This window comes from Coturnix japonica, chromosome 17 (assembly GCF_001577835.2).
Source record: "Coturnix japonica isolate 7356 chromosome 17, Coturnix japonica 2.1, whole genome shotgun sequence".
NCBI lineage: Eukaryota > Metazoa > Chordata > Aves > Galliformes > Phasianidae > Coturnix > Coturnix japonica.
In genome coordinates, this window is record NC_029532.1 from 4,187,089 (window position 1) to 4,214,915 (window position 27,827).

General features: G+C 51.1%; 1 long non-coding RNA gene across 2 annotated transcripts in view; it reads left to right on the top strand.

Moving 5' to 3' along the window:
- The first annotated feature begins 18,212 nt into the window (after positions 1–18,212).
- LOC107321910 overlaps positions 18,213–27,827 on the top strand; it is a 38,706-nt gene continuing 29,091 nt past the window's right edge. The window contains exons 1-5 of one of the 2 annotated variants that reach the window (XR_004309132.1): positions 18,213–18,681; positions 19,789–19,873; positions 20,351–20,397; positions 22,766–25,280; positions 25,448–25,581. This is a non-coding gene — a long non-coding RNA (uncharacterized LOC107321910). The remainder of the gene's footprint in view (positions 18,682–19,788; positions 19,874–20,350; positions 20,398–22,765; positions 25,281–25,447; positions 25,582–27,827) is intronic. The other variant, XR_004309133.1, reaches the window with a different exon arrangement.

Sequence of the window (27,827 nt, forward strand, 5' to 3'; positions counted from 1 at the left end):
TGCAATTAGGGGCTCCGAAATAGACAAACAGCCCATGAGAGAACAGCAAGGCCATGGGGAACAGCAGAGCAGGGCTGGAGCAAAGGGGGAAATTCGTGATGACTTCGTGGGTCTGACTGGGACTGGGCACAGGGGGGACCTCAATGGGATCTGGCAGCAAGGAGGGTGCAAAGGAGGATAACAGAAGGTTGGTTTGTGTCATTTCCATCCGTCCTCATGGAGAGAGTGTCTTGTGAAGGGCTGGGGATGGAACAGGGGAAGCGTGGTCCGTATTGCAGGGAGTGCTGGAAAGGAAAGCTGCAAATGGGCAGGGTGAGGCTGAGGGTTGGGGAGCACCCACTGTGTGCCACCCTCCAGGGTGTGATTTTGCTCCCTTTAGTCCCTGTGGCTGTTCCAGCCCTTCCTGTATGCTGCTGGATGCGTTCATTAGTTCCAGAAAGGCAGAGACTGAAAATAACCGAGGAGGAAAGACATGCAGAGAAAGCCTGGGAAGGCTGGTTGTGACAGGGCAGAAATATCCACATGACATGGAAAACGGAGATCCAGGGGGATCCTACAGCTGAAGAGCTGGGAGAAATGGCCCCATGTGCCTGGGATAAGCCCCGGCCAAAATGGTATTGGTGGGGACCCAGCGCTGGAGCCAGCTCCAGTTGCAGAGAAGCTGAAGCCTTGTGTTGTGCATGCCTTGTGTAAAAGCCTTTTGATATTTTGGGGGCAACAGATGCTGAGGCCACGTGTCAGGCAGCCCTGGAGACACTCCCCTTGTTCTTTCTCTCCTGCTTGTTCTCGCAGCACTGTTTCCCAGTGCCCAAGCCTGGGCACTGCAATGACATTCAAGTGTAAACCCACTGGGAAGGGATTTGGAGAAAAGCACCACAATGACACAGAGCCTGAGGGATGAGCGTGGGAGGAGAGGTTAAAAGAGTGACGGTGATGGGTTCTGCTGCTGCTTGTAGGGCTGCCTGGGATGGGAACGAACCCCTGGGCGCTGCCCCCGTTATATGGCCACTGTTCCTGGGTATGTAGAATAAGGCTTGGGGGGTACCCAGCCTTTAGAAATCAAGCTGAGGTGGGAACAGTGTGATTGAATTGCACAAAGGAAAATGGAGGCTTTATGGTGGTTGAAAACAACAACAACAACAACCACAAACGAGCCAGCAGCAAGAAAGCAACGTGCAAACGGAACGTTGGCAGTGCCAGGTTTGAGTCGTTTAAAACGTGATTATGCAAAGCTCTGAGATTTAAAGATGTTTCGCAGGGACGTGGTGAAGGGGTAAACTCACACCAGCCTTTGCTCATCGCTTGCACTGAATCCCTTTGGTCAAACTCATTGGCATCGGAGGAACCGGCCCTGGTGGAGCTCAGCCCCTGCTGGTGTCAATGAGGGGTTTGGAGGTGTGGTGGGTGGCAGAGCTCTCCTGGAGCTCCCCAACCCCTCCTGAGCAGGAGGCAGGTCCGTTCATTTCTCTATTTGTTTTTGTGCAGAAGGATGGGGATTGGGGAGCTGAGCTCAATTCCAAGCGTGTGGGCTGCTGAATAAATAGCTTCGTCTGCGTTCATCAGCTCTTCTGACTCTGTGATGGGGATGGGTGCATTCTCTGTATTCCCATGGCCCCATCCAGAGCCCAGATAAGCTGTGGGGATGGTTCATGCTCCCTGATGGTGTGTGGGAAGGGCTTTTGGGTTATGGGCTGTGGGAGGGGAAAACTGGAATGGTGGAGCCCAGACCTAAAGACACCTGCTGGAAATGCTTGAAGGCTTCTAGGTAGGCATCTTCCAGTGCTGTGTGCTGTCTTTGTGCACAGTGTCAGAAGAGACAGTAACCTGGAAGTCCCTACAAGTCTAACCAGAGAAGCAATCCCATAGTTGCAGCCATGAGACATAAGGACTTTCCATGTGGCAGGGCTGAGCACAGGGCGATGTTGGTGATGTTGGGTGCATCAGACCCAGTTTTGCTCTTTCACTTTTTGCAGCTGCCTCTCTCAGACCTTCCCTCTGCTTTACCCACCCCAGCTCCTCCTTTTTATTATTTATTTATTTATTTGTGTTTTACTTCAGCTGTTTATCTCACGTATTTTATTATGTGTCTTCCTTGCATCCAGGCTTCCTTTCTCTGCTCCGTGCACTGTCCAGTCCTAAGGTTGTTCCCGTGGGTCAGCATTGCCCATGATGGGTATAGTCTCCATGCTGTGATCCAACATCCAGCCTGCTCCAAGCGTGTTGCTGCTGGAGCTCAGTGCCTTTTTTTTCCTCCATCATGTGAGTAAAGTTTCTACGAGTCTGTTCTGGTTTAAATGTGAAATATGCATTCGAGAGAGAGAGGCATGCAGACCTCACCCCTCAAAGCCCAACCCATCTCCACTCCAGTGACTCTTTCCAAAAAGAAAGGGAAATAAGAAGAACCCGATCCCTGTTTCTCCCAATCTCTTGATTTACAGCCACCCTCATGGACTTCTTGTTGGTCCAGGGGCAAAACTTCTGCAGGACACCCCAAAACCATCAGAGCAGCTCATGGAGGAGGGCAGCATGATGTCACCAATGGCACCACGTGCTAATTCTCACGTGTGCCCATTTTAGGGGCTGGAACATCAGCAGAACCTCGTGTGCACATGGCTGACCTCTGCCGTGCCCACTCTCTGGGTGGCAAATAGATCCTGGACTCACAGCGAGGAGCGTGTGGCTGGGTTTGGTCAGATTTGTCCCCTCTTTTCTCCACTGGATGTATGTGCACTAGAGAAGTCCCAGAAAGAAAGTGCTCAGCTGCCCTGCATTGAGCAAAACGTGTGTGCATGCAGCTCCACGTCTCCTTTGAGTTCTCCATTTAAACACCCTCACTGCCAAAAGGAGACAAATTCCCCCCGTGGCCCTAAAGGTCCCACCACCCGCTGTCCCCCTGCATAGGGACAGTGTCCCAGTGGGAGCCCCGTGCCACTGGGATTGCAGCCCAGCTCAGGCAGGAGCTCGTTGGTGAGCAGGGGAAAAAAGAGGCTGTAGCAGAGATGGAACAAACAGAATTTTTTTTTGCATCTAGAGGGGGAAGCACAGAGCTAAAAATAAAACGGGAAGATCAGTATCTGTCAGGCTGACGGCGGATTGGCTCTTTGGAAATGCATGTAATTACCAGGCTGTAGGTAGACATTTGCATGGAGCGAATAGCAAGCTACCGAGACAAGGTTATGCTTTAACCTTTAAGTCCCGAATCTGCTGGAAAACTAAGACAGAACTGCAGGAAATTAACTTAAATTAATAGAATGGCTGTGAGTGTGCCACATGTTACTTTGATGCATGTCACTTCGCGGCACAGAGTGCCTGGCTGCCCCTGTGCCCCAGCTCCTGCTGGAGGGAGATGCTTCAGATGCAAGTTTGTCAGGCATGGATCTCCTCCCTCATTTGGGGATTCAGCTCGACTGTAGCTTTTCGTGCTCCACGTGCCTTTCTGTTGGCAGTCTGCAAAGCGGCTGGGGAGATTTGGGCAAAGGGAGCTGTGCTGGTGGATGCTGCAGGGCTGGGGGCTGGAGAAATCCAGCTGTGTTGATCCACAGCTCCCGGCTGGGAGAGCCAGGATGTGGTGATGGGGATGGATGTCTTGGTGAGCATCTTGAGGCTGAGTTCTATGCAGGATTCTACAGGCAGTAATCAGTAGTGATTAGACCAAAAATGGTCCCTTTGCCACGTGTGTTTGCAGACATGCAGTGCCTAAGACTGGGGGTCTGCTGAAAAATACAGAGAGAAATAAAAACTATGCCACTGTATTTCCACGCTCAGCTCCCATCAAGACTACTCATGCTCTCAACCCTCTTAATGCCTTCTTACCCCCAGGAGACATCACTCCTGCTGCTGCCCATTGTCTCCAAGCCAAGCAGCAATGCAGGGCACTGGGGCTGGAATGAGGAGCAGGAGGGCAGATACTGTGTGCATCCTAGTCTTGTGTGCCTCTTTGCTGGCTGCAATAGACCAGGTAACACCTGTTTCCAAAAGATGCTGCCTTATCCCTTCCAATCTGGGAATGATTGTTGCTGTATTGATTGCGTTGCTTGATTCAAGCTGGCTGCATTGCCGTGACTCAGAGCAGAAACTGAATGTAGAAACAGTGTGGTGGTGGAGCAGCTGGTGCAGAGCAGGACTGTGTGCTGCCCCAAAGGGCCGGGACACCACGAGCTCCAGCTGCTCCACTGGCTCCCCATCGGTTCCCAAAGCCAAAACTCTGGCCCTAATCTTCAAAGCAACTCATGGAGGAAGTGCCAAAGGTATCAGAAGGCTGAGTTCTGTTCTGCGAACAGCACAAACTGGGATGAGACCTTGGAGAGCAATCCCAGCTAGCAGGGACTCGGTGAAGGGGGCCTGCAGCCAGGGCTCTGTGCCCAGGTTCTAGGATTTTAGGGTTGGTTCCTTACCTTGGATTCAGGTTCAGGTGCCTGGACACCATGAAATCCTCAACCCTGGCCCTATGAAGCAGAGGGAAGCTGGGGCTTTGTCTCTCTGCCTCCAGTGACCTGTCTGTGAAGCACAGATAAGTGCTGTCTCTCTTCTTGGGGCAGTTGGAGGACAAGCATGATAGAAGACCTGTGAATCTGATGACAGCCTCAGCTGTATGTAAGTATGAGGGGCAAGCTGTAAGTATGAGCCTCAGCTGTAAGTATGAGGGGCAAGGCTGAACAAAGCTCCATGGTGATTGCCATTAGGGAACAAACCAACCCTTCTCTGTTCTCCTATTGAAAATGAAGGGACCTTCATCCCTGCAGCCCTACAGCAAGCCCAGAGGGTGTCTGACCACCAAACACCTGATGTAGAAGATGGCTCCATGCTCCTGCAGTGTCCTGGGATAAAACCCAAAGTCTTCCTGCCTGGCTGTTGGTTGGTGAAGGATCAAGTGTTGGTGTTTCAGGTGCGAGGCTCAACTCTCCTCGCGCTGAGTCCCTCCCATGCTTCTCTCTGCTGTGAAGAAGAGTTAAAATGGTTCTGCTTTATGGCTTCTTTGCGATGAGATCGTTGTGTAAAAAGGACAGAAGGTTCAGAGCTGCCACTGTGCTTTGTTCTAAACCCCCACGGAGCCACCTGCCTGCCCAGACAGCTGCAGGAGCGGGGACCAAGGCAGCTTCATACATTGACGTCTGAAGTTGTTCTGGAGTCAGATCTTGGAAGGCTTTCCTTGCCCAAAGAGAAGCCCACGTGTGCAGCCCTTTGGAAATCTTGCTTTGATGGTTTCTTCCCCACCTTTTTGGAAATCCCCCTCTTTGCTGCCTGCCTGTTTGAACTCATTGGTTTTTTTTTTCCAGCTCTCTGGCCAGTTGTGTTTTTAACCCCGGGTGCAGCCTAGGAACCACCCTGTCTGCACTGCAGGATTCTCCTACATACAACACAGGCAGACCCTGAAGAAAGCCAGTTGTGCCCCAAATACAGCCTGCTGTTTTTCCATCTCTGTCAGTTGGCCTGATGAAAGCTATGGCCTCTCAACACAAACTCAGTCTGCCTTGGTTCTGTGGGCTCCTCATCAGTAATGAGAAAGCAGGAGCCCTTCCCTCACTATAGCAGCACAAGGCAGAATTGAAGGTGTTCAGATGTTTTGGAAGAGAAGAGTGAAGGCTGAAGTGTGTTTTGGAGAAGGGTGGTTGAAGGAAGAACAGCCACTGGACTTCTGCTGTGCCTCTGTTGGGTGCACACAAGGAAAGGTTTGTCACTGTCACTTGTCCCTCTGTTACAACAGGCTGCCCGTTCCCACGGGCTTTACTGTCATTTTGGCACCTCCTTCTGGGGCTCTCGACCGCTTGTGAAATTCCAAAGCAATTGTCCCTGGAGCCTCAACCCCCAGCAGGAGGCTTTGCCCCACTGCCTGCAGGCTGTATGCACCAGGAGGGCTGAGCTGCCGTCAGTCACCGCGTGCTGCTTTGACGCATGTTTTGGTTGACTTGCAAGCTCCACGTTGTCAGTGTGATGTGAGTGATTAGCCATGGTGAGCTCATATCTACACTGAAATGTGTGTAGGTTAGCTGCGGTGCTGGGCACAAAGGACTGGCTGTGTTGGTTGTGACCAGGTTTGCTTAGCTCACTGCTGAGCAATGATGGTATGGGAGCACATCCAAGCAATGCACTGAGATCTTCTCTTGGAGGCTGCCCATCTCCAGCAATGTCCAGTGGAGCCTCCAGAATAAGGCACCACATCTATGTTTTGTGTTGAGTCCTCGGGGCAGCCTCGTGTTGGGCATCCTTGTAACTCTGACGCAACGACACGTTTTGTTTTTTGTGGAAATGAATCAAAAGAATGAGGGGAAATGCTTACAGACTCATTTTTAATGAAGATCCTGACTTGAGGACAGATCTTTTGTCCAGATACGAATGTATTTATGCCCATGGCACCTTGCCATTAATACAGCGACTTACACGTTTTGTAACGTGAGAGCAGTGTATACAAGTGAGGCTGGAGCACAAAAGCCCAAGAGATCAGGGCTTGGCCTTTCCTTCCCTTGTTCTTCATGGAGTTGCACTGGCTGCTACCAGCTGGGAGAGGGTGACTGTGTTTTCCTTTGATTTCTTAGAGGAACACGGTGCTCCGGTGTTCAGTCTTTGCTCCACATGCAGGGATTGGTGTTAGGAGTGTGATGGAGAAGCCTCTGGGCCTCGCGGCAGCAGAGATGTTGGAAAGAGGATGAAAATCCCAGCTTTCATCTTTTGTCACCAATAGTATCTGAAGGAATTTGTACTATTTTCACTGTTTGTTTTGGTTGCTCCCCTCCCCTTTTAACTATGCACCTTCGCGTTTGCTGTGGGCCCTGTCACCGGGATATCTTCACTTGGACTTTGAAACAGATTACTCAGCTTCGTGGTTGTTTAGAATAGTTTTAAGTTATTTTTACTATCCGGCCCCATTTTCTATCATCACACTGCAGTTGCTGGAGTGCCGGTTCTGCAGGGGAACACTTGCTTCTTTTAAACAAATGGTTTCCTTTGGAATTAAGAAATAGTTTACGGAAACATTTCTGCGGGCCTTTGGTTATTAATTTATGACGAAAGGGTCCGGTTCTATCTTAAGAAAATATGAAATCTCAATTTTAGAAGACCTAAATTCGGCGGCAGTTTCTGAACCCAAGTTCCTTTAACGCCGGCTTCGGTGGCTGGGTGTGTTTGTGCCTTTCTTTTCAAACAGCAAATCTGCTTTCCCCTCGCGCTGTTATGCGGTTAATCCTGTTGGGCCTGATCTGATCCCAGTGGTGCTGGAGAGAACCGAGCGGGGCTGAAGGGCAGCACCGGCCTTGTGTTGTGCTGGGAGGGCAATCTTGAGAGCTGCTGCTCTTTCTGCCTGCTTAGCCACGGGTTTCAGGGATCCTACCTGTGCTGGGAAGGGTTTGGTTCATTTATTTCCTCTTAATCAGAACAAGAACAGCAAAAAAAAAAAAGAAGGAAAAAAAAAAAAGGAAAAGTCTTTGCTGTCACGTTGGATCCGAAGTGTGATTTTTTTGCACTAAATAAGTTGTGAGAAACGGCTGAGAAAGGGGCCGTGGAGATGGGGTAGCTGTCTGGGATTTTCCCTGGGCACAAAGGGACGTGGGGTGGCTCTTGCCTGGTGCAATCAGCCACGTGCAGCAACCTGCCTTGAGTCACATTGGGATCACATTGACCCCCCTGAGAGCAAACCCCATTTGGGGGATTTCTCCTCCACCGCCATTGATGAGAAGCCCTCCTTGATGCCATGATTTTAGGCACTGTGAATATGGGAATGCATTCCCAGGGATGTTTTAGACTAGCATGAAGAAGGGAGAGATGTGGCATCCACTCAGCCTTTGAGTGGCTTCCTCTCTCCTGCTGACTTCCAGATCTCAAGGAGCTTCTTGGCCATAGTGGGGAAGGGGTTAAGGCTTCCTTGCAGCCTGGCCTGGGAGCATCCGCGTTCCCCTTCCGGGGCTGCTGAGGTTTGTTGGTATGTGTGCAATGCGGCGCCGGCTGGCCGTGAGCACCCAGCCCTCACTGAGACCTTCCCAACAAGGCCTCCCCTCCAGAGCTGAGGGATGGGGCTGGGGAGCTTGGAGCTGCAGGGAGAGCAAAGCTGGGGGCTGGGGGAGATGTGGAAAAGGGTCAAGTGGCAAAGCAGCATTTGCTTGGGTTCCACTGCTTTGCTCATCCAAAGTGCTCTTGCACAGGGGAGCATCGCTGGGCATGTCCTTATACTGGCCTAAGCTTGTCTGCTCTCAATCTCGTTGCTTTGTAGGATAGGGATTAAGGGGGTGGAAAAGGACTTTGTTCTGTGGGGCTGGAGTCAGGCAGTGATGTTTCATGCGGGCTGTTACTTCCTGGGTTGGGGGGTTTAGTGCAGACATAGGCAGGAGCTGGAAAGTTGCAGCAACAGCAGCAGTGTTCAAGCTGAACCATAGTGAAACGCCTTGGAGGGAGATGCAGATTGCCCGGAGTTCTCTTTGCAACAAAAAATTTATGTCCCTTATGTAACTGGGGAAAAGCAAACAAAGAAACTCGTTTCCAAGTGGGAACGTGGTGTCACTGGGAGAAGTCCCACAGCATGGGTGAGACCTCTGATTTATTCCCAGGGCGATTAACTCTTCATCAGAAGGGCAATGCTTTTAGCACTGCATTTTCAGATGAACGACTGGTGGGTATTCCTGAAGAATTGCACATGTAGGTTGCCTAATTTAGGCAAGTGGCAGGGGTAATTTTTCATTCCGGAGCATTTTGAGGTTTGGTGGGACTGCTCTCCCCATGCCCTCCCACCAGCCAAGCCAGTTCCTTGGCTGCGCTGTACCTTTGATCTCCATACCACACCGCCATTGACGTTGGCAGGAGCCATCTTGCAGCCCAAGGATGCTACATGGTGCTAATTCTGTAGGCTCCGATAACAGAGCTGCTCTAAAAATGTCATTTGGGGCCATTTGCAGGGTGCGCTTGACATCACTGAGTGCTGTCCCAGCACACACTGCCCGCAGCCAACATCAGCTGCATCATGGGGAGGCTGAGGGTTCCATGCTGTTCCTCAGCAAAACAGCTTCCATTTTTTTTCTACAGTCTTTTCATCCACCTCAAAGGGACAAATAAAGCCCCTGGCCCTCAATTGCTCTGGGCTATCAGGCTGATGCCAAAAATGAGATAGGTCAAAAAGGGAATAGCAGTGGGGGATGGTTCGGGATCGTGGCTACACCGTAACTTTCTTATTACCTCAAGATAAGTTAAAAAAGGAAATTCATTCAACCAGGAGAGGCATTTCGGATGTCAGTGGCAATGGACTTTTAGTTGTTTTTCTTTTCTTTCTCTGCAGGGGCAATTATCAAATTAATTTACATTGATACGAGCCTCCTATCAACACCATCACCAATACATTTATACTTGCCAAATGACAGCTGCTCAATAACGTCTTTCTGTTGTTCTCTTGAACTCCGCTTTCCTCTGTCTTCCAGCTTCTGGGGGAAAATCCCCAGGTTCCCTCTTAGAGATTCTCGCTGTTGCCCTTTCCTGGGGGCATTGTTATGGCAAAAATGTCATTGGAGTATAATTAGCAGCGCAAAAGATTTACGTATTGCCTCTCACTATTGGGAACGGGGCGGCTCCTGTGTGGGGTGCTGGATAAACACCAGCACATGGGTGAACCAACTCTCCTGGATCAGTTGTGCTGGTAAATCCCCAGCAGCTGACGCAGAGGGACTGTGCAGCGTGCGAGCAAACAGCTCAGCTGGTGCCATGGCCACTGCAGAATGACTTAGTTGTTGCTGGTTTTTTGTTTTTTTTTCCTTTTCTTTTTCATTATTTTCCTTTCTTTCCTTTCTCTTCTTTTTAAGGGAATAAGGCCTCCGTGTTTCAGCCTGTGCATGTGCGTGTACGTGCCTCTTTCTTTCTTTCTCGCTCTATCCATTTGTTCCCGCCTCCCCCTCTTTTCTACCCAGCGACGAGTTTCAATTATGTTTGGCTGAAGGGTAGAGCTCTTGTACGGCTCCCGCAAGTCTTGTGAAAATGGGTGGGTGGCTACAGAAGGAAAGAAAGACTCGAGCGCTCAATAACTGCATGTGAACCCAACCTTTACAAGACAACAGAGAATCCACACTGGATGGGAAGCGCGTTTTGTCTGCTTTTCCATTCAGGGCTTGTTTGTTGGTTCTGGAGATTGGTAGAGAAGCAGAGGATGATGAGATGCTGCTTTGCTTTTCTCCTGCAGAAACAGGAGACAGTGCTTGAGTGGGAGGTATGCCCAGTTGTCTGTCCACAGCCTCAAGGACAGACAGCCAAGTGCGGTGAGCTCCTGTCTTTGCAGAGGGGAAACTGCAGGATGGAGATGAGAGGATGCAGAACAGCTGCTGGTTGGTGTGTCCCAATAACCTCCCAGCAGGACTGTGTGCTTTGCTGCCTTGCAGCCTGCCCAGGTGCCCACCCCAGGCCCTGTCTTTGCCGTTCTGCTGCTCCTGACCCTAACCTCCGCCCTCCATGTGCTCTCAGCATCGTTGTTCGAAGTGAAACCTGACACAAGTAAATATGTTGACAGGCTGTTTTCAGCCAGCAGGGAATGTAAATTATCTCATTCGAACAAGGCTAACGCAGAATCAAGCCATTGGTCCCAAATATCCCTTATAAGTGCAGATGAGAAATATTCATGGCATCTTCACTCCAAGAATATTGCTTTTATCTTTGTGGTTCCTTGAGTGGCAATATAAAAGTTACTGATTTTGCACTTTTTATGCATCTAAACCTGCAGGCTTTGAAATCGGTAGGCTTGCCTGCGTGATTTGCCTTGTTAGATTGGTATCCTTGGAGGCACTTAGGGATGTCCTATGCTGTAATGTCACTGCCCTTACTGACTGTCTTGGATGTAACATCCCATCTTGGGAATGTCCTTAGCCAGGACATCAAGATGGATGGAGCTGGGTTTGGATTGGGTCCTCCTGGGGCATGGTATATCCCAGGCATGGTAGATACTTGTGTAAAATCAGATAGGCCAGCCTGCGCAGGGTGATGCAAAGCTCCATGTGGCCAACAAAGACACAAGGACCGAAGCCATTTTTGGGATCTGCTCTCCTCCTGCTCAGTGCCTTTCTTTTGGAGTAAATGGGATCACACCTAGGGCTAAAGCTGGATGTGGCTCTTCATACTCACTTTTCAATAGGTGAAGGCACTGGGACACAGAGTTTGGGCTTCTTCCATACAGATGTAATTTAATTCTTCCCTGGAGCCTGGCTTGGGCCATCTCAGGAAGGTCTCTGCGTTGCCCTCACCAGTGGACATGTGGAGCTAGGAACTCTTGCTTCAGTTCCCACTCAGGATGGGGTCCTGGGAGATCTCTCACTAGTGACAGCAGCTGGTTCACACCAGGATCTCACCCTCTTATGTATACCTTTGCACAGCAGGTCGTGGTCGATGAGGCAGAAGGTCAGATTGTCTTCAAACCTTGACCGTGTTTGTAAGTGGGCATCTTTCTGGCTTTGCTTTGCGCTCCGTAACGGGCTTTTCCCTTTAAGAATGCAGAAGATTGATTCCCTTGCAGGGCACATTGCTGAGGCGAGCCATGTCCAAATGGTTTGCACGTCTGCATTTTTTACTGCTCTCGTTTAATATGTATGCAAATGCAGTCTCTCCTGTCCTCACTCTCTGTGTGGGTTTGCACAGTCAGGAGCACATTCCCATTACCGCTGCCCATCTCCTGCTCCGCTCTGCATTTGAGGAGACTGCCTTTGAAACACTGATAGATGGAGGTGCAAGGGAAAAAGAGAGAAATGACGGATATTCGTAATTTCTTTGCTGGGGGGAGTTAGGCAGGAGGAGTTGGGAAACCAGAGGAGGGAGGTTTAAACGTATGCAAAATTGTTTATTGGAGAAAGGGTGGGCCTCCACCTCTGAGAGCCAGAGCGCAGATTTTGTATGCCGTTCCATTTTCAGAGCGTTAGCTCAGAGGATTTTAGCTGGAGGTTAGGGAAAAATCCGAGCACTGGCAATAATCTTGTGATAGCGGAAATATTCAGCTTTTCTCCTGATAAATAGACACGTGTTGGAACTGCAATAGGGGTTTCAGCCCTGAGAAAAGATGTTGTCTTCTTTTCAGTAAATAAAGGGCAAGATGTCCAGAGCTGCTCCCTGCAAAGGGGTGGTGTATGGCTGCTACTACTTTCTTTTCCTTACTTTTTTAATGGCTGTGTTTTTCCTGAGTATTTGAAAGCCAGCACCTGTGCAATGTGGACATTCGTGTATCCAGAGCTGTGTTTGCATAAATGGAAAACCGTGTGTATCAGCTAACACCAAAATGTGGGAACCACCTTTGGAAATGTGGCTGAAAGCAGAGATTCACCTGTCCCCAGGTGACAGTATTTTTTTAAGTACTGTTGTTTGAAGTTGCAGATCTCCAGGTTCTGCATCTTCCTGAAGTAACAGTGAGGTCTGAAGAGGTCCTTGTTCTTGGTGTGGGAAGCAGGGGATGACATATCCCTTCATTGCCTGGATCATTCTAGAAAAGAAACAGAGCTTCATGCTGCCTCCCACCCCTTCAAGAAAATTTAGGTCCTTTAAATGTCAAAAGGAGGCAGATTTACATGTTTATTTTAATTTTGAACCCCATTACAAGGTGCCAAAGCCTTGTTCCAGAGCTGCTCAGGCTAGGCTGCATGGGAGGGAGCACTTTGGAGGGGCTGTATGCAACCCCTTCTTGCTTGTGCCCTGAAGTCTGTGGCTCTGCCTGGAGCACCTTTTCCAGACTCTTCCCAAAAACCTCCAATACACTCCTTACTTTCCTTTCCAGAAGCCCAAATGAGCTTTTCACGCTGGGAAAGCCCCTCTGCTGACATGTCAGAGATGTTTACTTTTGCATCTCCAAGTTGTGCAATACTGTTTTGTGTCTCTGGATGTTGTGAAAGCCCTTTCCACGCGACAGCGCAGATGTGCCCCAGCATCCGTGGGAGAAGAGCAGGAGCCAAAGCTGAGAATAGCCTGGCCATGCACAGCTCTCTCTCTGGGGCTCTGCTTTTGGTGTAGTGTCAAAGGGATCTGGGGATGCCTTTCAAGCTGGGTGTTTGGATGTGTTCAGCTCCTCGGTGACATGCAGGGGATGATTCTGTTCATGCAACAAGACGTGGAATGTCTCGGCACCTAAGCTCTTGCAGGCAGTCTGGTCCTGCCTTTACTTCCCCTTGCTCCAGGCAGAAATGTGCCTTTGGCAGCCTCGAGGCATACTGTATCTGCCAGCCAGGTCCACAGCTCACATTTAGGACTGTCTCTGGTGCAGAGGATGGTTCTTCTGCTTCTTTTCCTTCCACCCTATTCAGAACTTTCTGTCCCTATAGACATGCTGCCATATGGGGCAAGGTGCTTGCAAGCAGCTCCCTGAGCTGCTGCAGCTCTGCTGCTGTTGGCGTCCCTTAGTTCCCCTTGTAATGTTTGCTGTGAAGTAAATATCTCGTGCCGCTGTGCCCTCGCTCTGGTGAATTTGTGTTGCTTGTGATCACAGGCTCCAAACTTCCCCTACTGCAGTCGCTTTTTTAAGAGTCTCTTTTTACTGGTGAGTAGATTCATGGAGCCTTTCTACTTCCTTCATCTGTAAATTGTCCTCTACATAACTAAGAAACCATTCTGGCTGGGTTTTGATGTGTTTGTCGCCCAACAGATGTCTGGGTGGTTAAAGTGCCCCCTGAGTACAAGTATCCTGTGTTTGCGAGCTCTTTGATAGTTGGTTCAGGAATCTTTTTGTTCTTTCTTTCTCTCCTGAAGTCCTGGGGGTCTGTAGCAGATGCCTGCTGCAGCCTCTCCTTTGTTTTCTGCTCCTGATATCTGTGCCCGCAGTGTTACTCCTCTACCCTCTCCCTTATCAAATTAGATTATCTTATTCTTGTAAGTACTTTTGACACATTCAGCCCTGCAAAGGCATGATGAGCAGATTGCATCTCAGTGCTGGGCTCTTGCTGCTCATGTCACTGAGCTGTTCCGGCTTGGCTGGACAGCACACAGGACTGATGCAGCACACTACTTGCCATAAATAACAGTGATAGAATAAGTGAGGCCAGCTCCTACTCCTGTTAGATAAGTCACAGCACTACTACATGGCACCACCATATCTTCATGCATGGAAACCCAGGGCCCGTTTTGTCTCAGTGCTCTCAGCCATGGTCACTACAACCCTTGCTTCACCGTTTTGCTTCTCTGTTCATCTGTCTCCAGCAGCTCTCCCTGTGTCCTGAACTTGGCTGCAGGCACTTAAGCTTCTTCTCAGTGTTATGCACTGCCCCTTGCCCATTCCTTGGCTCTCTGCCTTTTCACTGAGTTTCCTGGTTCCCACGTGTGATCCAGAAACCGTCTTTGTTATTCCGTCCTTCCTCCCCGTCACAAACCTGTGTTTCTGTTCCATCTTTCATGAAAAGGTCTAAGACTGAAGGTGAAATGTGATAACAGCCTTCAAAAATATGTCAGTGGCTGCTGCAAACAGGAGAGGAATAAACGATTCTCCGTGCTCTACTGTGGGGAGGACAAGAAGTTGTGGGCTTAAACATGGAGATTTTGGGGTGAGGCTCTGGGAGTTTGCCTATGTATTGCTGGAGGGGCAGCTTGGCAAAGGGGGGGGGGGGGGGGGGGGGGGGGGGGGGGGGGGCAAGGGGAGCAGAGAGATCAAGGTGATCACTTTTCATCCTCTTCAGCCCCTTTAGTTCCCCTTCCATGTGCTAGAAGACTCCAGCTAGGCAAAGAGCTTTTTGTGTTTTGCTCAGCCAGGCTCTTTGCTTTCTCTCTCCTTGTTTTTTTTGTCTCTGTTGCAGTCGTCCTGGCAAACACAATTGCAACAAGCCTGGAAATAGCCACAGCAAATCGCTCCTCCAAAAACCTTTCCTTCGTGCACAGTGGTTCCTTTCAAACCCCAGACGCTAGTGGAGATGACAGCAGCTGCAATCAGAATACAGGGACGTGAAATAGAGCCCAAATGTTTTGCTGTGTCAAGGAGAGTTAAGACTGAGCCTGGAACAGCCAAGAAGAAGCTGCTGGAGGTCCTTGGTGGGTGCAGGCAATGAGCTTTACAGAGGGCTGTGTGTGTATTAGCACATAGGTGGGAAAGCAGTGGTGAAGGTGGTTTCTGGAAGCTGTGTCTCAGCTGGTGCTCCAGGGCTCCAGCATCCAACCCCTACAGTTCTGTGATTCTGTGATCCTGCTTTGGTGGGTGTGTAAAGGCTCCTGGGCAGGAGGGCTGTGAGCCAGGGACATGGGTGGCCATGGAGCAAGGGATGTGGGTGAGCAAGTGCTGGTGCAGGTGGCTCCTTGCAGAGCTGCTTGTTCCCACCACTGCAGAAGGACGTTGCAGGGCATCCTCCAGCCTTGTGGAAATTTGCTGGCTTTGCTGAAACAAAAATCAGAGAGCCTAGGAGCTGCAGTGGGCTCCTTCCAAATGAGCGCATGGCTCTCAGTGTTTCCTACAGCACTGATCTGAAGTCCCTGGGCCCCCTAAGGGTGCTTCAGCCTGACACCCACCTCCCCTGACCCTCCCCCATCTGATACCACTGAGCTCGTGTCAGGTCTGACTTCATCCACAGAGTTTTCTCCTCTCTAAGCCCTCAGCTTTTCTCCCCATGGTTGGGGGGGCACCAAGGGGCCCCATTTCTGGTCCCTGCTCAGCTGCAACCCTTTCTCTCACCCTGCAGTGTCAGCCCCCTTCACAGCTCCCCAACAGGAGAGGCAGGCAGAGAGAAACCAGCGGATGAATAATTTATTATAACGATGCAAAATAGGGTTTTAAAACTCTCCCCATATAAATATTTATTTTTGACTCGTTAGCACCGCAGCTGCCACCCCCCCAACCCCCCCTTTCCCTTCTTCCAAGCCTTCTCTTTTTCCTTTTCGAAGCCCCCGACAGCCATGCAACTACCACGGCTGCGCTTGTTCGCCTTTGCTCCGTCTGCCTGTCTCTCCCGCGCTCGCTTTTCACATGATCTGAGCCCCGGTGCCAAACGCTTCCCGGGAAGGAGAAAAAACTCTTTTCTCGTGCACACACACACAAAACAACAACTGGGGAAGGAGAGGGAGGGGAGAAAAGCAGGGGGGAGAAAGAAATACAGAAACACATACACAGGCACACGCACAAAACCCTTTGAAGCCTGTGAAGGGTAAGGGTTGTTTCTGTGGTAACGGCGCAGGGATTGGCGGCGGGCGGCGAGGCCCTCAATCCCGCGGCGGTGCTGAGTGATTAATGAGCCGTCGCTGGGCTGCACGGCCATGCACAGGCCGGGCCCCCGCCATCTTGCTGAGCTCAACAAGGGTTCTCCATGCTCTGCCCAGCCTGGTGCCCTATGGGACAACAACCCCACAAGGGACTGAGCAATGTCTGCAGGCTTGATGGTGCTGGAGCATCGCTGCGGCTACAGGCCTCGTTCCATCCCATAGGCCTCACCCTTTCCTACAGGCCTCACCCTATCCCATAGGCCTTGCCCCGTCCTGCAGACCTCATCCCATAGTCCTCGTCCTGCCCTGTAGGCCTTGTTTCAACACTGGTTCCATGGAGGTTTAGCGGTACTGGGGGGTCAGAGCTATGTGTGGTAGTACCCAGCGTTTGTCCCATTGCTGAGCACATTAGGGCTCTGCCACTCCATTCTGCCATGTTTAGGGTTATGTTTAGGGCCATGGCTGCCGTGTTTAGGGCCATGGCTGATTGGCTTGGCAATAGCAGGGTGCTGGTACTTCTCACCATGAGCTGCAGCTCCTGGGGAACCAACACACCGTTTTGTTCCTTTTCTTTTTTTTAAAAAACACACGCTATTCACATCTCTTGTGCAAACAATAATAATGAGTGAGTTTCAAATCTCTTTCCCCCAAAATAGCCAAACCGGAGCATGCACAGCCTTTCCAGAGCTGCTGCCTGAAACAGATGTGCTGCCAGTAAGGCAGCTATTTATAATGTGCAGCGTTCCCTTTTAAGCCGTAGTGACTCCAGCCCTCGGCTCTCGCGTTCATCAGCTCCTTTTGAAGCCTGCAGCTCTAATCCAGTGACTGTTCTGGTGCTGCTAAAATCTCGTAAACCCACCAGGATGCCAGCAAGCCGGAGCCCTGCCTGCTCTCTGCCTTCAGAGGTGGTTTGTCATCTCTGGGGGCTGCTGGGCATGGAGGCAGCAATGGGTTTGGACAGCACCTCCCTCCCTAGTGTTCCAATCCCAGATCCAAATGGGAGAGGTTTTTCCATAGAGAAAAGGCTGTTGAGGGTTTGAGCCTGGTGTATTTAAGCCTTAGAAGCTGTTTGCAGAATCAGTGAAATTAGAGGCATGGTGAAAGTGATGGAGGAAAACTGGGGAGATTTGTCTTGAAAAGGAGGTTCAAAGGGGCTGGCCAGCCTGAGGCTCCTGTAGTGTAGCTGGAGAACCACTGTATGAGCTGGTGGTGCAGGGGCAATGGGACTGCACTCTTTGGGGATGCATGTTGCTCACAGATACTGTCCAGCCCCATTGTGCTGGAGTGCCCATGGCCATGCACTGCTGCTGCTTTATGTCTGTTGTGTGCTGATGAATAAGTTTGTTGGTATTTCAGGGCGGGGAGCAGGTGGTTGGGCAACACAGCCTACGTGGGGAAGCTGTTTCTTGCCAGGGCTGTTGCAGCAAGAAGGTCCTGGAGCACTGTGACCGACAGAACCGGCCAGGCTGGTGCAGCCGCTCTGCGTGGGGCTGGGCCAGAGCAAGCACAGCTCCGGGGCTTGGCCACAGGTTTGGTTTACACTACTCCATTCAAACCCTGTGCATTGAGCATGGCTTGAGCATGTCTCTCCCTTCCCAGCTGATGTCTAGAGTATTGTCCCCAGCCTGGCATGGCACAGCCAGGTTCTCCATATGGAAATCTTGCAAGACACCCCAAAAAGCAGCCCACAGTGAGCTGCTGTTTTTGCTCTAGTGGCATACATTTATCTGCTGCTTTGTAGATACCATGGGACAGGGGTTGTGTGTCAGTGGGCAGAGAACACCTTGATCCCCATACTCTGCCCTCTGAATTCCAAATCCCATCTCTAATATGACCATTAATTTACCCAGTTCCACATCTTGTGTTGAGAGTGGGCACTGGCTTATCCTCCTGCCCAGTTAGCTCATGCCCTGGGCACTCTGGAGAAGAGGATCGTGATTTTAAACTGGAATGATGAGCCATCTCCAGCTAAGGGTGGGAACTGGGAAGGAGCCAAGGATGGGCTGCCCTAGCAGGGCTATAGCAGTGTGACAGTAGGTTTAACTCATTCTGGTGGGGACATGGAGGTGTGTTCCCATGAGGCTGGCAGCCTTGGCCAAGATCAGAACCTTCCTGGTTTCCAGTACTTACAGATAAACATTTGTGCCTGAAAGAGGTACTAATGCGGCTCATAGCAGAGAAGCCTCTTAAAAGCCAGTCTTGTTGCAGCGATGTTAATTATTAATAGGATGTGGGGAAGAAAACACTGGAAAACCCCAACAGATAGAGCCAAGCTGCTGCTTCATCTGTGTCCAGCAGTGCAGGCCTATCTTCCCCTGACCCAAGGGGAGATTCACAGATCTCTTTTGTCGTGACTGCTGTCGGCAAGAGCACAAATCTTAATGGAGAGGCTCAGCTGTCCCTCTGAAAGCCACAGCCATCAGAAACCAAGGAGCTTAGTGACTCATGTGGGGCTGAGCAAAGATTCAGCCCCCTGGAGGGATGTGGGCCCTCTTGGCAGCATCTCTGCTCAGCAGGTTTGGCAAGGTGCTGGGATGGCAGAGCCCCGCAGGACAGAGGTGCTGGGGGTCCCTGCAGGTATGTGGGGACAGGATGGGACCTGAGGTGGGGCTCTGAGTGCACTTAAACAGGGAGCTAGAGCTGGGGGATCTCCTCAGAGCAGCATTCATGGAAAACAAGCTAATAGGGAAATCCTCGTGGACCTTGCACGCTTCCTCCACCAGATCTGACCACAGGTATCAGGGATGTCTCTGTCAGGACCCCCAGCCTCCCCTGGCTGGGTCTCCTCTCCCTTTGCCCCTTCCTGCTCCCTCATTCCCTTTCTCTCCCTCTCTTCCCTGCATTCCACCCCCTCCAGACTCCTCGGTGGGGCATTGATTTTTCCATCCGTCAGCGAAACGCCTGAGGAAAATGAAAGAGCATCTTCGTGATCGATCAGGAGAACTCTTCAGCCTGGGGGTCAGCGAGGGCTGGAATCAGCTGCTCCCCTGGCATATAATTACCCCCTCTCTCCCAAGCCTGGGTATTTCACATGCCCATGGGAGCAGCTTTCTTGCTGCAGGGCTGGGAAGTTGCTTGCTGAAAACCTCCCTATGGTGCCTTGATGCTGCACCTGCAGGTGAGAGGAGCTGCCTGTGAGTGTGCCGGGTTCTGCTATTGCTGGAGCTGAGCACTGTGTGCTTGTGCTGGCTTTGTTCAGAGTGGTGTGAGTGGGTGTGAGCACACAGCACCCTCTCCAGCATCGATCACTGTGCATAGCAAATTCTGTGCAGTGCTTTGTAAGGATGGGCGGCTTTGAGGCTTTGAGCTTAAAGAATCTGAAAGGAAACAAAATCCAATAGGAGTTGGGCACCCAACTCCGTTCTCTCTTTTGAAGATCTCATTTGAAGGAGGTGCCGTCCAGGCCATGCCGCACAAACAGACATCCTCGTTAATGGCCCAGAGGGGCCTGTTTACATGTTGGGGTTTGCTGTTGGTATGGCACTGCTCCCTGGGATGTGCTTGTGTGAAGGTTACTACATTTGGTCTAGTGACACAGTAGTGAATATTTGTCCTTTGGACTTGACTGAAGGAAGGAGCTTTGGAGACTGAGCAGTACTTGTGCTCCATTGATCTTTCTGCTGCTGCCCCAAAGTTCTTTAGATATTGTTCCCGTAGATATTGTTCACTCTGTTCCTGATCTAGGTACGGAGCTTTCAGACATGGAGGTGCACATCACATGGCTGGCTGAAGCTTGCTGGATGACATGGAGGTCCCCAAGTTTTCCATGGTAAGCTGTGCGTTCCAGGAGCTGTAAGAGAGTAAGGGGCAATGCAAGCCAAGGTTCTGCTCCCTCATCCCTCTAGGCTTGTCACGTCCTCTTCCCCGGTGAGCCTGGTTGCAGGCTATACCTTCACCCACGTGCCTCCACCAGCATCTGCAGCCTTTCATTCCTTGGTCTGCAGATGATCCAGGGACTGGTTGTTGTCCCACATTCTGCAGCCCCAGGAATGCCACTATTATGAGGAAACTCATCCTTCCCAATCCCCTGTTTTTCCGTGCTGGCTGGCAATGGGTACCTAAGGAAGGAGAGCAGGGCAGAAAAACAGTAGCAGGGTGAGGAAGCAAAGCACCACGTTCCTGATGCCACCACAGCTGGTTCAGGCCAAGCAAGGCAGAGTGCTGTGGGACAAGGACAATGCAAATCTCTGGCTTTCTCCCCCAAAACCAGCAGGCATAAGTTTGCTCTGGCATGGATGTGTTACAGATGCTGAATGCTGACGCTGCTGTGGAGAGCTGGCTGTGGAGCTGTAGGTAAGGCTGAACTGAGTTTATCTGTTTTGCAGATAATGTCTTCTTGCTGAAAGCAGCTGAAACAGCTGCATCCTGATTTTGTTGGAAAGTTTATTTTACAACATGTAATGTTAGCTAACCCTGTGTCCCTGGTAAAGCTGTGACATAAAGCCCCATCCTTCCTCTGGGGTCATTTGGCAGCAGTCTGGCAATCAGAAGAACTTTGTTTAACCTGTGAGTGCTGTGTCCCTATATAAACGTGGATCTAACCCAGTTTCCTTGAATCTGTGTCGCTCTGTTGACAGCAAGGGGGAGAGGCGGGTTGATGCAGGTGGGTAATCTGGGATAATAATCCTTGCAAACAGAGTGAGCTGTCACCAGGCAATGTTGCTGTTGGGTTCAGTGCAGGTAATGGGAATGGAGGGGGGAGAATTTTAGGGTATCTCCATTGACCTGCCACCTTGCTGACCATCCTTGCCCATGTCCCTTGCTCTTCCCTCTGCGTTCTCTCTCCCAGGACTGTATAATGAAGATAAAATACTACCTGACTTGCTGGGGAGCTCGGAGCCCAATTAAGAAGTAAACATTAATTAAAGTGAGCTCCTGTTCATATCCTGTACACCTCGGTGGGGCACTGGAAGCCCTGGGATGTGGGAGTGCAAGGTTGCAACAGAGACAAAACAATACACTCTGAGACTGCTCACCAGAAAGTGGATCCATGTGTTAATCTGGGAAAAGGAGCCCGAAAATAATTGCAAATCCTTCACGACTTTGTTGTAATTACTCGCCGATAGGATGTAGGCAGGAAAAATGCCCGCTCTGCACTCAAGCCTTCCTGGTTCTGGTTGGCCCCACAACCAGGGCCAGGCTATGTTAACCATGGGGCTGGTGCGAGAACAGATGGAAATCTGGGTGGAAGAAGTAAATGGCTGCAGTGCTTGAGGTCATTGGTTCCCTGGTGCCTGGGTTAGTCCCTGGCTTGGCTGCATGCAGGAGACACATAGGCGTCATGGCACTGATAGTGCCCTGGCCATCAGCACAGCCCTGTGCACCAGCACCTACGGACATAGAGACCTGGCCCCTCCTGGCTGCCCAGCTGCCTTTCCGCTAATGCTCATCTAATTAACCAGCAGCCTGGAGTGGCTGAAACCAGGGCAGCGGGAGAGCGAAGGGTTTTATCCAATAGGTTCCTGTCTCCAGCTCAGGAACCAGAAGAAAAACCCTTTTCGTATGTTCTGATCGATAAGCAGGTGGTGTTCCTCCTCCCCTTCCTTTCACCTTCTCCAACTCATCTTTCTCCTCCTGGGCCAAGGATGCTCATCAGAGCCTGCTCCTGTGTGGGGCTGAGCTCTGTACCCAGGGCATTCTGCAGCTCTTGCTTTGTCCCAGGGCTGCCGTGCGTGCCATAGCACACGTGCTGCACATCCAAGCGACACCAGCACGCTGGGCACAGCACAGTGAGCTCCCAGGGGGTATCTGAAAGAGCAAGCCTTGGCAATAACTGGGGCAGGATCCCTCCTTCGGGGGGGATTTTCAATCAGTGACATCTCTGAAGAGACAGTTGCTTCCTCCCCCCCCCTCACTGTCAGCACCGCTACAGGACTGTGAGCAAGGCAGAATCTGACCAGCAACTTTTGTGCTGAATATGTAGCGTCAGGGGTTAACAAGAAGCAGCATTTTGTTTTGCTGTGCGTGTTTGGTCTCTGGAAGGAGTTGTTTCAGCTGATGTACATACATTCTTCTTCCTAAGGTGTCTTCTGAAAATTAGCTCCAGCATGTCATCAGCAGTGGAGAAATGATTATGGAAAAGCAGCTGTCTGTCCCCTCCTGCCAACTCCCAGCGAGACAGCAGGAGGGGGAATGGCTCCTCTGGGTGCTGGCTGCTGGCAGCAGCTCCCTCGGTGCCTGGTGCCAGGCGCTGGTGTATGGAGACAGCTTGAAACTCTGGCCTTTTCCACCTCATCTCAATGAACTGGCTGAGAATTGGCCATGCAGTGCCCAGACCGGCGTTCATTGTCAGGCCACCTCCATCAACTGGAAGGGGCTTTAATAACATCAACGGTGCAGCAGGAGCTGTGGAAGAGGCTGGCAGGAGATGTGGTGCTGTCTCAGCACTGTCAATGTGCAGAGCAGGGACGTTTTGGAGGGGTAGAGCAGCCCTATATGTGTCCCCATGGCTTCTCACAGATGAATCTCATCCACCCAGGGGCAGCTGTCATGGGAAGGATCTGCAGAGGGAGCTGAGGGTCTCCTGCTGCTCCTGGCCCGATGCTGTCACTGAGCATTTTTTTAACAATAAGAAAGTTGTGTAAATCTTCACCCAACCGTCAGCCTGCTCATGCAGCCTGGAAGGCCTCTGCTCTAACTTCTGTATTGTTTCTCCCCATAGGAGAGGAATTACTGTCCTATTTCTTCATGCCAGAATGAGGAACTGGAAACAGGCTGAAGGGGAAAGGAGCTGGATGAGTGTCCCAGAGACCTTACAGGCTCAGAGGAAGACTGGCCAGGCTTAGGTTACTGTCCCTCTGCCCCTTCCCTGGTACCTCTGACACCAATTAGGAGCTGGGTTTATTAGCTGTGCTCCTGCTCCAGTCTCCAAACACCACCAAGCAGCGTCTGAGCCCGGTGCAGGATGCAGAGTGTCTCAGGATGCTGCAGCCAAGAGGGAGGTGAGCCTGCACCTGGCAGTGGGGAGCCCAGCCGCAGCCAGATGCGAGCTCCTTCCCCACTCTCCCCCCTTCCCCTTGCCCTAGCCTCAGGCCAAACAGGGAAAATCCTTCAGCAGAACCCCAGCTGGGGCTGCTCGCTGCCTTTCCATAGCAACAGTCCATCAGGGGGTCAGAGTCAGCAGCGAAAAATGCTTTCTCGCCTTGCCTGCCGGTCGCTATTTTGATTGCATTCCTGGGGAGCTGGGCTGCAGATGTGGTCTCCTTATCTTGGGAAGGTCTGAGTCAGTTTTTCCCTGATGGAGCAGGCAGCTGAAGTCTGGAGGGAGAAATAAATAGCTTCAAAGGCACGCTGGGGGTGTTGCTTGGTGGGGAAAAAGTGGTGGTACCACTCTCCATCCTGTACTCATGGTGCCCACATGGCACAGCACACATACAGGAGATAAAATGCTGCAAAGCAGCGTTCAGACAGCCCTGATGTCTTGGCCAAAGGAAAAGGAGACCAGGACTGCTGCTCCTTGGATGACCTGAGTGACATGTCCAATGGAGAGGCACCAAGTTCACCCCACCATTGTGTGTCCAGGCTGTGTGATGCTCCTCAACACACCAGCACATCTGCAGCTGTGTGGCAGATGTGGCAGCTCACAAGCTGGTTGCCTTGTGCTCAGCCTGTGAGTGAAGCAGGATCTGACCCTGTCCTCTGGTTGCTTTTCTGCTCAAAATCTTGCTACCCGATGCTGCACTGGGGAGAGGTGATGTCTCCATGCGTAGCAGTGTTGTCAGGAATGGTGAATCTCTTAGTGACTGGTCCAGGCTTCACTCTGGAAGCTGAGCTAGAAACCAGGGTTCAACTTGGTCAGAGACAAGGGAAGGTCTTGTGTAAGGTGCTGCTAGCAACCTGAAGTGTTAATGCGTCCATGGGCCATGCACTAGATAATCATCAGCCCATCCTAGGGAAAGCAGTAAGCCACAATAAATGTTAAGCACATTGCAAGTTTTTCTTCTATTAGCAAGATCCTCAGCTCAGGTTTCCCCAAAGCCTGGTAGCTCAGTGAGCAGTTCTTTCTTGTCCTTTGTATTTTGCTTTTTCTGGGTGAGAAAGGGGCATGTAGAACCCCATGTGGTTTTGGAGAAGGATGGTGAGTGTGGGGCTCCAGAGATGAAGGTTCAGCAGGCAGGGCCTGGAGGGGGAGGAGGAGGGGATACCCTGTAGTCCCTACACCCACTGCAATGGGATCAGGGGCAGCAACGCTGGGTTCAGCAGGGCACCAAGGGATGTCCCATGCCACCAGGTATGGGGGAACTGCTTAGGATCTGCCCTCCTGGAGCTGCAGCGAGAGCCAGGACTCGGGAGAAGGTTTCTATAGCAACAGCTGCCACTCACTCCCCATCTCAGATGTAAATGAGGTAGGATTTTATTAGTGTGCAGAATTTCATTGGTGGGAGCTGGCAGAAGGACCTGCTGAATTCGTGGCAGAAGCGTGTTGGAGTCAGAAGCCTCTTCAGGAGTTTAGAGCAGGACATGGTTTGGGGCATCCTGCATTGCTCTGTGCCTTGATTTCTGTCCCAGTGACTGTGTGCAAATCTGAACAGCTCTGGGTTTTCCAGGTCTCAGTCACAAGGCTGGGGATGGGACACAGAGACAGTGTGTATGGTTGGCTGCTTTGCCCCAAAGCCTGGCAGAGAGGCACTGTAGGGTGAGCTCCCTGTGCTGCCTCCTGGATGAGACCCTGATGGAGGCACAGCCATGAGGTATGGAAGCCCAAAGCCCCTCTCTTTGACAGTTAGGAAGACCAACAAGGATATCACAATAGTGGGCCTGATATCATTGCCTAGAAGCTAGTACAGCTGCTGTTTGGGTTTGTTAGAGCAGCACTTGTGGGCTGCAGGCAGTGCAGAGAGAAGACCAATGCATGTAATGCTTCTTGCCATACATATCTTGTAGCCCAAGTTTGAGCAGATGGGTCAGGAAAGAATCAGTCTCACATCAGCCTACCGGAGAGCTGCATTCAGGCCTCAGCTTAGGCAGTTCTGAGGTCCTGAGATGGGAGTTCCCATACTTCATCACCAGCTGAGCCATTCCTTTTGCAAAGTGGTTTCTCCAAAGTGCTAACAATATGAATGGCCACAGCTGGGGCAGCACTGCCTCCGGGTGCTCTCAGTTAAAAGCTCAATGATGAAGCAAGGTGCTGGTCTAGCAGAAGTGCTGAGAGCCACCCAAGGTTTTCAGTCAAAGAGGTAGGAAACTGGGGGCTGCTTTCTGAGGGTTGTGGGTATGACTATAGTAGGGGTTCTTGCTTGCATGAAGGCACTGATGTTGGGCTCTTGAGCTGGTGGTTAGGTGGGATCATGGCTGGTTGTCAGATGGGCTCAGCTCCTGCTTAAGTTTCTTTATGAACATCCAGGTTCTTGAAGAAGTGGAAGCTCTGTGGAGCTGTGATGGTGAATGCTGCTCTGCTGGGACCTGTCCTCTTCACTTCCTCAAACACAAGCAAATAAGAAGTGATTGTGATGCTAGCTGCTGTCTCCAGATCAAAAGGTTAGTGTGAAAAATCTTGCTTTCTACTATGCTTTCCAGTTTCTGTGGCTGGGATCCATGCTTTCAGCCCTCTTATTTCTTCTAGCCATGAGGGCTGTGACTTGGTTTGTGTTTTGCTTTTAGCGAGAGTTATGAATTTGGGTTTGTTTTTCTCCCTCTGTAACTTCGTGCCTCTGTGAGCTGAGGCTCTGTGGAAGTCAGAAGGTTTCACGCTACTTTGTGACAGTGCTGTGATATTTGCCAGTGTTGGGTTATAATTGGATGGTGTGCAGTTATAATATTCATATGCTTGTGTGCAGAAAAAAATAAATGGGCTGGAAGAGCCCTTGAAATGTTGGAAGTGTGAAGCTGGGTGGGTGGCAAATGCCAAGGGGATGCTGTGTGCCCGGATTGGGGCTCCTGCTGTGGCCAGTGTTGTGCTGGTACAGCTGCTATGAAGCACAGCCTTCAAGGCATGTGTTTGCTTGCAAGATAAATTGGCCTTTTGTAGGGGACTGTGTCCTGAGCATGATGAAAATGCCAAATGTGCTGATAATGCAACTTGAAAAGGATCCACGGGGGTTTTATGCTGGTGTCTTGAATGCTATTGTGAGTAGGGAAGAGTGAGTGGGGTGACTGGGCTGTGAGCTGTGCAGTGGGGTCAGTCCTGATGTGGGAGACATGAAGCAGGGTTGAAATGGAGGTGTTGGGTGGGGAGCATGTGGTGTGTGTAGTCAGATGAGGGCATGGAGGGCTCTGTCTTTAGTGCCTCTGTATTGAACTTAAGCTTCAGGTCTTGGGGCCAAGTGATGCTGAGTGAGTTTTGTCTGAGTTCACAGATGGGAACGTAGCAGCTCAGTAACACTCAGGTTTGGGAGGAGGCCCTGAGAATGCACCCAGAGGCCCTGACTTGGAAAACTGACCTTTGCTGAAAGCAGCTAATCATGTGCAAGTCTTAAGCATGTCCTTCAGTTCCATTGAAGAAAATAGACTTGAAGTGCATGCTTGAATCTAAGTGCATGCTGAAGTATGTTCATGGGCCTCAGATAGGGTAACGATGGCTGAAATGAAGACAGCCAGATACATTGGGAGATAGGGCTGCAGCACAGCCATGAGCTCTCTGTTTCACACAAGGCTGCTCCAGGTCTGGCAGCCCAAAGGACAGAGCCCTGGCTCTTTGCTGTCTTATGAATCCTCACTGCATCACCCTCATCCAGGCTCCATCCTTCCCTTTCCCCAAGGCTGCTCCTTCCCTTGCTTTGCCTACACTGTGCAAGTGCCTTGTTTGGATATTTGCTGCACATCAGCACAAAGCCAACCCTTTTTCTGTGCTTAGCAGGACAGAGCCAGCCCTGTGGCTGTGGTGGGGACATCCCTGGGCACCCCTGCCCCTGCCTGGCTTAGTGTTCCCCTCTGTGGCCGTGCATCTGGTTTGCTGGGAAGCCAGAGCCCGCGCTGAGCTCAAAACGCAGCAACAGCAGCCTCTGCTTTTCCACACGTTGGTATTTTTAGCTCTGCTGTGCATTAGCGTGCAGGAGCTCAAACTGCGAAGCCTGGCTGAGGTTTTATCTGTTGTGACAGCCCTTAGGGCTGTAGTCAGACACTCTCTCTCGCTTGCTCGCTCCCTCTCTCCTTTTTTCTTATTCCTTTTTTTTTAAAGTTTGCAGCTCGGATCTGCTCCCTCTGCATGGATACACTGTGCAGCTGCCAAGACAGGAGAGCAAAGGTGGCAGATAGGGTCCAAAGTGTGGTCCGAGCCCCTCTGCGAGGAAGCTCTGTTGAGGTCCTTTCTGTATTTTTCCATTCCTCCTTGTTGCCGATGTCAGGGCTGAAGCACTCCGAGCTGATGTTGCAGGATGAGGTGCTGGCTCCCTCTGACTGCCCTGACCCAAAGGGTCTTCAAAAAGCTGTGCTGATCGACAGCTGCACCGCTACTGGGAGCAGAAATCGGGGAGCAAAGGGCAGAGGCCAGCATATGCCAGGGTTCAGCAAGCAGATCTAGGGCTTCTGCTACTGCTGCTTTGTCCAAATCCCTTGCATCTATACCATCACTGTAAGGCACAGATCACAGAATCACAGAATTACCCGGGTTGGAAGGGACCTCAAGGATCATGTAGCTCCAACCCCCCTGCCCAGCAGGGCCACCAAACATACACCTTTACTAGATGAGGTTGCCCAGGGCCCCGTCCAACCTGGCCTTGAACACCTCCAAGGACGGGGCATCCACAACCTCACTGGGCAGCCTGTTCCAGGACCTAACCACTCTT